Raw genomic sequence first — 12,621 nt, 5'->3', positions numbered from 1 at the left:
AAAACAACAAGGGATAAGTGCGTACATGCATTGTATGATGAGGTCTACATTTTGAGCCCATGTTTACATCAGTCTAATTATGCAATCGTTTGTTAAAAAGTTATGACAATTTAATTGTTTCACATAATCAGGTTCGTGACCTTGACATGATCGTATGACCGTGACCATTCTATTTTTTTAAAATCAAGTATTCTTAAGGTGTATGGTGGTAGTTTCATGTCCCTATGACTTCCGGTTCCGGAGTTTGTTTTTGCATATCGTAGTTATTCATTGTTCTCAAAATTACATCTAGAAATTGCCTATTTTTCTCTCATTCTGTTTTAAATGTTGTGTAGATTATCATACAGACTTGAAATATTTAATTTTGTTTAGGATCTATTAAAATTCTCGTTCTAAGAACGGTATATATTTCAAAATTCACAACAGACATACATATAATCTTTACACCGAACGAAAGTTCTGCTCAAGTACATTTGTTTGACATAATATCAAGGACAAATATTAAAAACCAACAATACTACGGCTACTTGAAATTTCATATATAACAATGGTTTTGTATGTTTTATCAATACCCATTTATTGATAAAGAATATTGCGTGATTTTTAAGCTTCGCCTAAGGGGTCATGTGGTATATCATTGAGAAGGTCAAAATGAACATATTTCACATTTTTCAAACTCAATATCATACATAATGTTCGAAGATTAGGGTCATTAACTGCAAAGATTTGAAGTTCTAAGAAGGTAAGGCATAATAGAGATAATCGGATAATTAACTTAACGAACGGACGTAATGTAAAAGTAATAAAAAATCATTCCAGTTATTTTCCCCTCACAGAAATGTCCTTAAATAGATAAGCGCTAGATCTGAATACAAACCTTCTTCACGCAACAAGTCCCAAATTTACATTCGATGTATTCCCCTTTCGTAAGTTTCTTCAAATAGGTTAATTCCGCGTACAATGCAAAACATTGAAAAATATTGAATGAGTTTGATTTTTCTCAGAAATCTGTTTTTGGTTAACATTTTTTTTCCGAAGGGGGAGGGTAAAATAAAAAGAAACACCAACTTTTTATGCTTGAATACTGCCTCCATTTCTAATTCTAATTCTTATTCTAATTTCTGGATTTAAAAAAAATGGTCAAATTGTAAATGTACCTTAATTGGGGAGGGATGGGAATAGTTTAGTGAAAAAGTAGAAGCCATGAAGACAATCGCTTGGACCAAAAGAAAAACTACCGCGACATCGCTAGACAGGCAAAATAATTGTTGATATTAAATGATTTTTTTTATTATTAAAAGTGGTTTGTAATGTAAGAAATCTAATTTGTATTATTAGAAAATGAATTCTTAATATAAAAAAATCCATTTCTTTATATAGGAAAACACTCATTTTAGTCCACCTGGGCTTAGTTACACTGTATACAAGAAAAAGGATAAGAGCGAACGTGTGGTGGGGATTACAAAGTGAGATTCAAATATCACTCGGTAACATGTACATGCACAGTTTTCGTCAAATACAGGGACTTGCTCCCACTATTAAATATATAGCCTTCCAACTATCAAAAATGTATAGTATATAACTTATACGAGGATACTCCCAGTATTTAGGGTTCCTCCATTCCACTCATTTTTAAAAAAAAAATGTAATCGAATATATCACTATTTACTAATCAGCAATCTCTTGACAATTGATGAATCGTATTGGACTGAAAGTGAAAGTACTGCGACCTTAAAATCGCTAGACAAATGCTTCAGAACCATTCTGTAAGAACCAGGCAATGAGTGATACATCATTACCTTCAACTTGGTCTTTTTAAACTTACATATGAAGTATAAATACTTGGATAATGTAATAAAATCTCTGTATTTTGTTTCTTCGTGTGCCACAATTTATTTTCATTTCACCTGATTCTTAGACGAAGAAGTACCTATTTGCGATAACACCAAGACACAAATTTCCCAGCGCATTCTATTGTCTGTCAATCGATATCAAGGTCGTAGTGGTTTCACTTTCGGTCCACGCCATTGTAGAAATTGAGTCAATATGTTAAAATATAGGATCACCTTTACAGAGGTACATATTACTGGAGCTGCATATTTGATAGTAGGAGCAAGCCCCATGTGCTTCAGGCATAAGAATTATGCATATAAATATAGTTTTGAAGACATTGTTTGTATTGCTTATTCTATTCTGTAGATCCAGACCGATTTTCGTATTCAGCATATTGATAATATTATATTTGAAAAGGGAGATTTTAAAAATGAAAATGTTACCAGTACAATAGTGTTTCCCTTATATTCATATAATACGTAAATGTGAAATGTAAAAGTCAAAACATGAAAATACGATAAAAGTAATGAATCATTAAAGATTATCTATCGAAATAAAGCTGAAAACTACATTGAAACCCCTAATATACCGGAAAAAAATTGAACAACCTTGTGAAAAAGTAAACAAAAAGCATAATCAGAATCAAAATGCAAGTTTTCTTGTCCTGTGTACATACTGTATTGTGAAAAGCGAGTGTGTGTCGTATAGGGGATAAAAAATAACCACTGAGCAACAAGTGTGCATATTGAAAAAAAAATCTTTTCACATAAATATGTCAAAGAATAGTTTTCACCCGTGCTAAGTGTAACTAAAATCATAGTTTATAGATTTCGCAATGACACGAACAAATTTGAACATGGTTTTGACTGCAAACACTTGTCTTTTATATGACCTGAGCATTTTTTATTTACTATACCGATACATTTGTTTTTCAGTCTAACTTATATCTACATTTGTCAGCTGTACATTTGGTCAAATAAGCAAAGCCTTAAAATTTGCAAATAAACTGTAAATTCATTATAAACTATAAAATTATTATTTTCATGGCCATCACGCAGGAAAGTTAAGGCACTTCAAGTGTATTTTCTACTACATATATAACTAAGTCATAAAGTGACGTTTCGCACGCTATTACGGCTGTGCTGAAAAAACACACCTATCTAAACTATAAATGACTATTGTAAACAATCAAAACTGTGATTATGTGAAGGCAGTATACAGTTGAAATCAGGACAAATAATTAGTTCTGAATATTTGTCACAAATAGTACTTCTAATTCTTTATAATCCATTTAAATTTCCAAAAACCCGTGAAAAAGGCCAAAATTCCGTATGACAGGTGTAACACAGTGTAGGTTCAAAAAAGCTAAAACAGTGAATTGCGCTATTGCAGAGGGTACGAAATTCGCCGAACGTTGCATGGAAGAATAATATCATATATTCCTTTCGAGATAATTATCGAAATTGCGTTAATTTTAGGCAAAAAAAATGTCAATGCAAAAATGAAAGTGTTGGTAAATGGTAAGATTTCTGTAAGTGTTCAGTAATCAAATTATGTTATTAATGTAAGAATTTATTTACAAAATATTCTTTTCCAATTAATATTTCCTAAATATGTACATACTTTTAGCAATTCTACGTCGACACATGATAAAATATTTAGTACAAACAAAAAAGATACGTCTTTTTTTAATATGTGTTCCGAAATGTCAGATGTCAATATTTTCCGGGTTCGTTAAGAAAATGTCATGCTCCAATGCAATCTTACAATCAATTGGCAATTTCTTCTTTGAAATAATAATACTTTGTAATTGTACATTCATTAAGAAATACACATATTTCATTTTTTTTATGGTTTAAACCGTTTAAAACGGATAAAATTCGAACAAAACAAATGTCGAGAACTTTGAACGTTTGGAACGTTGTCGTCGATCGGGAAATTGGAAAATGAAACGGAACTAATTTTCGCTTTAGATAACAAGAACTAGACACTCATATTCGTCTCTGCAAATACAAGCATAGAAAATATGCAACTGAAAGAGACAAAAAAATATCGAAATCAAAGGGATATAAAAGACCAAGAGTATCTGTATTTTGTGTTATTAACAAACGGAAGAATTTGCTTATTTCACATTTCTTACAATTTTAGTAGGCGCGGCTTATTTTCCATATATGGACAAGGCATTGTTTACAACTTTGAACATTTCACTGCACATCCCTTTTAGTATAATTATTTACTCATTTGTATGTAAATATTACTCACATGCTCATAATAGTATATACATTTACAACATTAAATATGAACACTGGTGTGTAAATGCAATAAAATGCACCTCCCTCACAACGTATATATCAGTGTTATATATATAGATCAAATAAATGTGCAGCATCACACACACTTATATTACAAAGCAGTCATTGCGATACAATGGATAAGTTACGAATGTACACGGTTTTAATAAAACACATAAGTAAAAGAAACATCGGATATCTTAATTGTGTAACCAAGTTTGTCACTTAATCTCAATCTAAAAATAAATAATTTGAGCGTTTGTAAACAAAAGAGAGACGAAAGTTGGGCACGTGCTATGTCGAATTTTCATTTCGCCCCAACCTGTTCATCAATAGAATCGAAATAAAATATGGAATCTGTATCTGGCAAAAACAACGTGAGGAATAGTGGAACAAAAAAATCTTTCCCCGACTTTGAAAGATTAACAAATAGGATCGAAAGTCAAGAGTAATACTCGCGTCGGATAAGCTTGCGTTTCCACAATGTTTCGGTGCCGTAGATGTAGATGGTAACATCAAACACCCAGTAAATACATATCAACTGGTTTTAAATATTTGTAACAATAAACTCCAACAAAACATTGGTTTTAATGACATCGCATGTCATTGGAAAGGTCAGAAATAGTAAATCGCAGGTCATAGTCAGGTTCGTTTCCCTCAGAACCCGCCAAGCAATTTTCACCAGCAAGTACGTGCTAAAAAGACGTCGATAGGATATTTATTACAGAAAAGCTTACACAAATTAGAACAGACTAAGTCAAGAGCCAAGTGAATTCAACTTAAACGACTAGCTGATTGATGTATACTGAACATCTGATGGCCGGGTTTTTGCCAAAGTTACTACTGAGGGGCAGAAGATATTAATAAAAAAGTTTAACGACCTTAATGACCTTATAAATAGTGTCAGTAGTTCCATAATAGTCCGAAGCCAAGTCGAGGTGTAATTCCCGGGTGTTTAAGACAAATTACATCTAAAGATAATTTTTGTTTTTGTTTTTAACTGGAAAGATTTATTTGTTTGTTTTGTATGCTTATTATTTTATTTCCTTCCTGTTATATACCTACATCTAAGCCAACGGTGGTTATTTTATCTAAACCATTTACCCGTGTACAAATGTCACTAAGTTAGGAAATCCCCTTCAGCCAATTAGTAGGCTTCAATCACAAACTATTCTAAAAACAAAATTCTTGATGGTGTTAATTACAGATAAAAGTTTGAATATAATTTGTATTAGACATGTATGATCGGGAATTCGTATCCTATCTCAATAGTTGAAAATGTTGTATTCTATCCAAAGTTTTTTTTCTCATTTCCAAATACTCATAATGTGAAAATGTCTTATGTTTCCTCTTAAAAAATGGTTACTCGTATGAGTATCGAATAATTAGATAAGTGAACCACGATATCGAACACATGTACTTGACATATCTGGTATACAAGCAGTAACTTAAATAATGTAATTTGTTTATATATTTTTTTCTCATATAAAATTGATCCGATTATTTTAATTCTTTTTATTTCAAAAATACTATCACTTTGTTGTTTGACCCCTGATTAAGCCTTTAAGAGTTTAAATATTGAAAGGAACTTCACTGGGTATTCATATGTATGCACATGTGCAACCCAATGCAATACCTTCATCTTTGTTATTGCTATTATTATTATTATAGCTTTCTTATTTATGCTCTTATATTTTACAATATTGAAGTTAATACAAAGCACTTTTAATATAACTATAAAAATTGTAAATCCAAAGTACACAATACAGTTAGCAATTTAAATAATCACATCTTCGATGTTTTTAATACATGTAACAGTATATTTTCTTTTGTTACTCTCCTAATTCTCACTTACTTCTTTTGATTTTGTTGTGGTTGCGATTATTTAACACACGTAAAAATATTGAAATTAAAATCTGCAGAGCTATATATGGCTCACATGTTCACTCCCCTCTTTTTTATATAAATGGAAGGTAGTGATCTTGTGAGCTATAGAGCAGTCACATGTCTCTTAAAAAACAGGAAAATAGCTTTTGTACATTCGGCACCCTCAAATTTATCATACAACAGTATATTTGTGACAAATGTACAGTGCACGTTACTAACATTAGGTCTATTCGTTGTTCAGTCAGTAAACCCGAACATTGACAGTTTTTTTTTCTGCTTTTTGTTCTCCATTATATTTTATTGATGAGTAATAATGAACCTAATCCAGGGCCTGACATCAACAACTCTTTTTCAAACATTCACGATAAATCCATTTCATTATGCAACATTAATATTAGAAGTAAACGAAACAAACTTGAATTCCTGAACACATTGGTGAATAATTTGATATATTAATAATCACCAAAACTCACGTAGATCCAAATGTAACAGATGAAGATATTTATCTTGAATCGTTTTCAAACACTATATATTAGTTCGCCGAGATCAAAAAAGCTTTGGTGGTGGTTTAGTTATTTATGTTAAAGAGCATATCTGTGTACAAAAAGTTAATATTTTAGAAAAGCAAACTGACGAAACACTTTGGAGGGAAATCAGTGCCAAATTAAGAAACATTTCTACTTTGTAATACATACCGTCCACCCGGAACGGGGTCTGATTTGTGGACACGATTAAATATGCGTTAGGCGATCTGAATTCTGACTTACTGGTGTCAAATAAAAACAAGCTTGTCAATATATTTAATATGTTCAACTTGAACAATGTTATAAGTAAACCAACGCGTGTAACGGCAGCGAGTAGCCTTTATTTGACCGGATTATACTAAGCGATACAATAAATTATAGTGTTTCTGATGTAATAGATATACCTCAGGATATTAGTGACCACAAAGCGGCTGTTGTTTTTATAGAATGTCCGTTAAAAGACTCAGGTCCTGTTCAGAGAACTGTTTAGTTATATGAGAAACGGACAAAAATAATTTTTCATAAAAAATGGAGGCTTTAGATTGGAATGCATTCCTCCAAGACGAATAAGATGTTGATGAAATGCGTCGTATATTTACTGATATTTTTCTCTCCGTCGCGAGGGAGTGTATTCCAACAAAATTCGTACAAAAATACGAACAATATTCGTAAAAATGACAAACCCTGGTTTAACAATAACTTAAAAAGAGAAATATGTGTACGCGACCATTTACGGAGGAAGGCAATTAAATCAAAGTTAGAGAAAGATATATTAAGTAATAAGCGACAGAGAAATAAAGTTAATAATATGAAGAAAATAGCAAAACAGCAGTTTAGAAGTAATCTTGACAATTTTATTTTGGAAAATGCAGGAAATCCCAAAACCTTTTAGAAAATAATGAAAATGCTACTGAAATCAGGTAAAGCGACTCATAACATAACCCATTACAAAATATAAATAATTTCAATCGAAATGAAATATCATGTTCAGATGAAGAGAAATGTACGCTTCTGAATAAATAATTTTGTTAAATTTCAATACTAAATGACGAATATCATAAGTTGCCAGACTTTGTCAGTAGAACAAATAATCATATTTTTGGTATCAGGATTGAAGAGCAAGAAATTACTGATATTATTCAAATTCTAAAACCGAATAAAGCTCCGGTTTCCAATATCATTAGCCACAAAATGCTTAAACTATGTCCTGAAAAATTGCAATCTCATTGAAAATAATTTTTAACAAATCATTTCCGATCTGTAAATTTCCATCTTGTGGAAGATGGCGAATGTGATAGCAATATTTAAAAAAGGTGATTCTTCGTTACCGTCTAACTACAGGCCAATTTTATCAATTAGAGGTGTTGGTAAAGTAATGGAAAAGGTTGTGTTTAAAAATATTTATAACCATCGTCATAAAAACAAGTTAATTTATAGTTATCAATCTGGGTTTATGCCAAAACATTCCACCGTTCACCAGTTGTTAGAAATGTATAACTGCATTCTAAATTCTCTACAGAAAAAATATATTAACCGCTTTGTTTACTATGATTTTTCAAAAGCGTTCGACAAAGTATGGCACAAAGGATAAATATAAAAACTGAAACCTTATGGAATTCGAGGAGATATTTTGAAATGGTTAGAAAGCTATCTTAGTAATAGGGAACAAAAAGTCGTTCTAAATTCATCAGCCTCATCAGAAAACAATCTAACATCAGGTGTGCCTCAAGGTTCAGTACTTGGACCTCTCTGATTTGCTGTTTTCATAAACGATATAGCTGAAAATCTTACCTCTTTATGCAGACATTTTGCCGATGACACATCATTTAACTACTCAGATCGCGATAGTGAGCAAATAAGAACGGTCATTAGTCGTGATTTAAACGAGTTGGATAAATAGGCAAAAACTTGGCTCATGACTTTTAATGCTGAGAAACTGAGATTATGTTATCATCAAATATCGAAATACCGATGTTTAATTTTTCTTTAAATGGAGTTGAAATTCCAATCAAAAATCATCATAAACACTTAGGCAAAACATTTACTAGTGATGTAAAATGGTCCATGCATATTGCAAATATGATAGGTCGCAAAAAAGCATCTTAATGTATTACGAAAATTAAAATTTCGACTGAATCGATACATTTTTGAAAAACTATATTTATCTTATATTCGACCATTATAAAAATATGCCCCTGAAGTATGGTATTACTGTAATGCTTCACTCACTGGAAAATTAGAGCAAATCCAAAGGGACGCGGCAAGATATGTAACTGGATTACCGGTGTTTACAAAAATTGAAAAAATATATAAAGAAGTGAAATGGGAGACACTAGAAGAACGTCGAAAACGTAGAAAATCACAAATGCTCTATAACATCATACAAAAGCATGCCCCTGAGTATTTGTGTAATCTTGTTCCACCTAAAGTACAATCTATTTTCAACTATCCATTGCGAAACGGGGAGGACATTTTATTGCCTTATTGTAGAGCGTCTGTTACGAGAGAATCCTGCTTTCCAGCTACTATTAATGAATGGTATAATCTCGACTTTACCATAAGACAGATTGATTCAGTATCCAAATTAAGTCGGTATTAACTAGGAATAAGGACCGACCCATTGTACCAAAATAATTTTCATACGGGCCTCGAAAGCTAAATATACTGATAACCCAACTAAGATATTCTGCATCTTTTCTGAATTATGACCTGCACCGATTAAATATCATCACAAATTCGCTATGTAGATGTGGTACTAACATGGAAGATGTTGACCATTACCTCTTTCAAACATTCTACCATCTGGAAGCCCTGAATTAACATATGAAGAAAACATTTGTGTTTTTCAGCAGGGTTTTCAGTATATAAAAGGTTCAAAAAGATTTCTTGTTGTATGATTTGTGAATCAAGCTGATGTTTTTTTGGTGTTTTTGCTGTTTTATAGATCACCACCATCACATCCTCTTCCCAAAATTAATTTTCTTTCTAATTAACTTTTAGTTACAATCATTACAGTAATGTGTAGTTCATATATTGTTAAAGCATGCTCTCTTTTTCTATATTAATTTTATATATTATATTGTATTAAGGAAATGAATAAATAAGTATGATTTACTTTTGTCAAATCCATTTTGTTTTTTTTTAGCCAAAAAAATATGTTTAAACTAAACTAACAAATTTCACCTCTCAATATATTTCTAATATGATTTTCTTAGCTAGCTGACGACTTATTGTTTTTGTCCAGCAAAATTCAGGACAAATACATTAATACAAAGTATCTTGCCAAATTTTAACATATGTGGTTGTGATACAGGTCGGGCAACCACATATAATAAATAATGAACTACAACACCCGTAATCATTCATTATTTTAAATGACTTTATTTAATTCCTTTAATTTTTGTCATAGAATTATGATTGGTAAATTGCTTGCGGAAAAAGGGCAGAACAAATTTGTTTATGGATCAATCAAATGTATTCCCTCGCTCCATTCATAGTCCCAATTCCCCATTTCCCATACTTCATGCCCCATCCCTTATTCCTCTATGCCCATTCCCAATGGCCAATGAAATGAAAAGTTTATCCCATACAGATACTGTATTAGATATTGAATGCTTAATATTTATTAATTAATTTGTAATTTAATTATTATTTATTTATGCAAGGAAATGACCTTTTTACAAAAAAAAAGATTGTTTTTTCATATTAGAAAAAAAATATTTTTTTATTTATTGGAAATACAAGAAGAAATTAGAAAAAGCAACATTTTTATTTTTGATTTTTTTAATTCCAAAAAAAACACGTTTTGATAAGTTACTGGTTTAAATTTCTACTTTTTTCATGTTAAAAACAATATGAGTTGCAGAATCTCCATCATTGTTTATATTATTATTCGGTAATAATTTTTACTATTGGCGATTTTCGAATTTTCGGTCAAAAGTCACATAAATTCAACTCTAAATTATTGCTCCTCTAAAACGTCTCAAATTTAGCATCATTTGATAGATAATTTTGTTCTCTAAATAAATAAACCACAAAAAACTATATTTCAAGAAGGGATTTTCGAAAAATATTGAAAATATCATTCCTATCCCTAGACAACTTGTATCAGTATCAAACAGAATTCTTGTCCAAAGCATACCGACACCGTAAAACGCATTTTAGGTATTCATAATTAAGATAATGATGTTCCCAATATTTTTTATCAATAAGGGCCAAAACCCTAAGTGTTACCGCATTTTCTTGATACTATTGTAAAGCTTAAACATTTTGCTATACGATGATACCTAAATTTGTTTCATTTGTTCACACATGCTATCTTAGAAAGGCTAAGACGCTCAAATAATTCAGTAACAACAATCTTGGTTTTTTAACCCAGTGGGGTATAAATATAATTAGGTTTATACTGAAAAAAGAATCCGAGAATATTCTTTGGCGACAAATTGATTCAGTAATGGAAGGTATAAAGATACTTAAAAATCACAATGAAGTTGATGAGTGGGGGTGCATTGTGGACCCTCCCAGCCAATGGACTAATTGGCCCAGCGAGATGTCTAAAGAGGCAAACAGTCAAATATAATCACTACGGAATCTATATTTTGTACATGTTTTGAACCTGTATACAGTTGCACTGATACGTACACAAAGTGATCCGTTTTATGTTTTGTAAAACTTAGAACATAAAGTTGAAAGCGATGGTTACATTGTATATTGGTAAGCATTTGATAAACACATTAACCAGACGTAAAATATGTGACCGTAAAAAAGTGTGATTCTAATTTATCCGGAATATATCAGTCCTCTTCCGTAATGACCTTTCAGTGTTAAATGACTAGTTTTCTTAACCACCGTATTTCGCATAAAACATAATTAGAATTATTATTATTATTGCTATTTTTTACACCTTGCATGCTGTCTCCTAGAGCCCTATACTTGTTAAAACATAGTATTTTGAACTAATAAATTTTTAAATTTGCTAAGGCACCCTAATGTGTAATACAGTTTTACCATGGCTACTGATTTTTACGAGAATCAGCAATGCAATTTTTCTCCAAAACTCAATGGTGGTGCATATGACTGCTCTCCGTGTAGATAGAACACTTGGATTTACCTATTAAGTGCCTAAGTCTGCACTATACAGTTACATTTAGGCGCACTGTTTTGCACAAGAAGTTGACCCGCTTAAATGTTGTAAAACTTAAAATCAGAAGTTGAAATTCGGTGGATATATTGTTTAATTGTAGTTGAGCATTTATACATAGACAGATGTAATATATGTAATGGTAAACAGGTGTTATTTAAATGAAGAATGGTATCTGGAACGTTTCAGTCCCCTGCCGATTTTGGTTCTCTCCTCAGCATCATGCACGAAACCACAATTAATTTTCCCACTGTCTTCTTTATAGCCTTTCTGTAATTTAAAAAAATTCCTCTGGCGCAATTCTATTCAGATTTTCAGGGATGTTAATTTGAACCTTCCAACAACTTATATAAAAAATATAAAAAAAAATTACCATTATTTTTTTCAAATTGTATGCATAAACAATGAGATACCCTAAAAAAAAAAGACCCAAAATGACTTCCGGATGTCACAAACTTGACTTTTTTTTACCTTACCAAATCACAACCTAAATGTCAAATTTCTCATTTCAACACATCTACTAAAATAATTTCATTATTCCTCTTCCATTTGAGCGCAAAAAGTATGAAAATTCTGAAAGGAATTGTTTCTAAAAAAATTTTGAAAAATCCCCTATTATTATAGGAACTATATTCGTATACAACGAAAAGCTAAGGGCAGATAATTGTGGTCTCCTACCATCAGCTGGGTGATTTTTAAAAATCCTAATTTTGCACCAACTTTTGGAACTAAAATTGTGAGAAAAAAAAAACGAAAGGATGTTATTATTTTTTTACCATTTTCCGGCTGCTCCATGCATGCTTTCATCCTGTGGTATTGTCTAAGGCCCTGCTATTTCATAAAACATGGTATTTGGCACTTAGTTTTTGAAAGACACCATTGATTTGTACTAAAACTCAGTAATATTTTTTTTCTTCAGTATGTTATCATGGCTATTAACAATAAT

At 31.3% G+C, this 12,621-nt stretch overlaps 1 protein-coding gene across 8 annotated transcripts in view; it reads left to right on the top strand.

The window, feature by feature from the left end:
- Positions 1-12,621, top strand: part of LOC148620353 (uncharacterized) — a 150,330-nt gene that overhangs the window by 96,978 nt on the left and 40,731 nt on the right. The gene's annotated exons all lie outside the window — the stretch shown is intronic.

Source organism: Perna viridis, chromosome 4 (genome assembly GCF_037379345.1).
Source record: "Perna viridis isolate PV_CMFRI_1.1 ecotype Kerala chromosome 4, ASM3737934v1, whole genome shotgun sequence".
NCBI classification, from domain to species: domain Eukaryota; kingdom Metazoa; phylum Mollusca; class Bivalvia; order Mytilida; family Mytilidae; genus Perna; species Perna viridis.
This window is presented reverse-complemented; position numbering and strand designations above follow the sequence as displayed.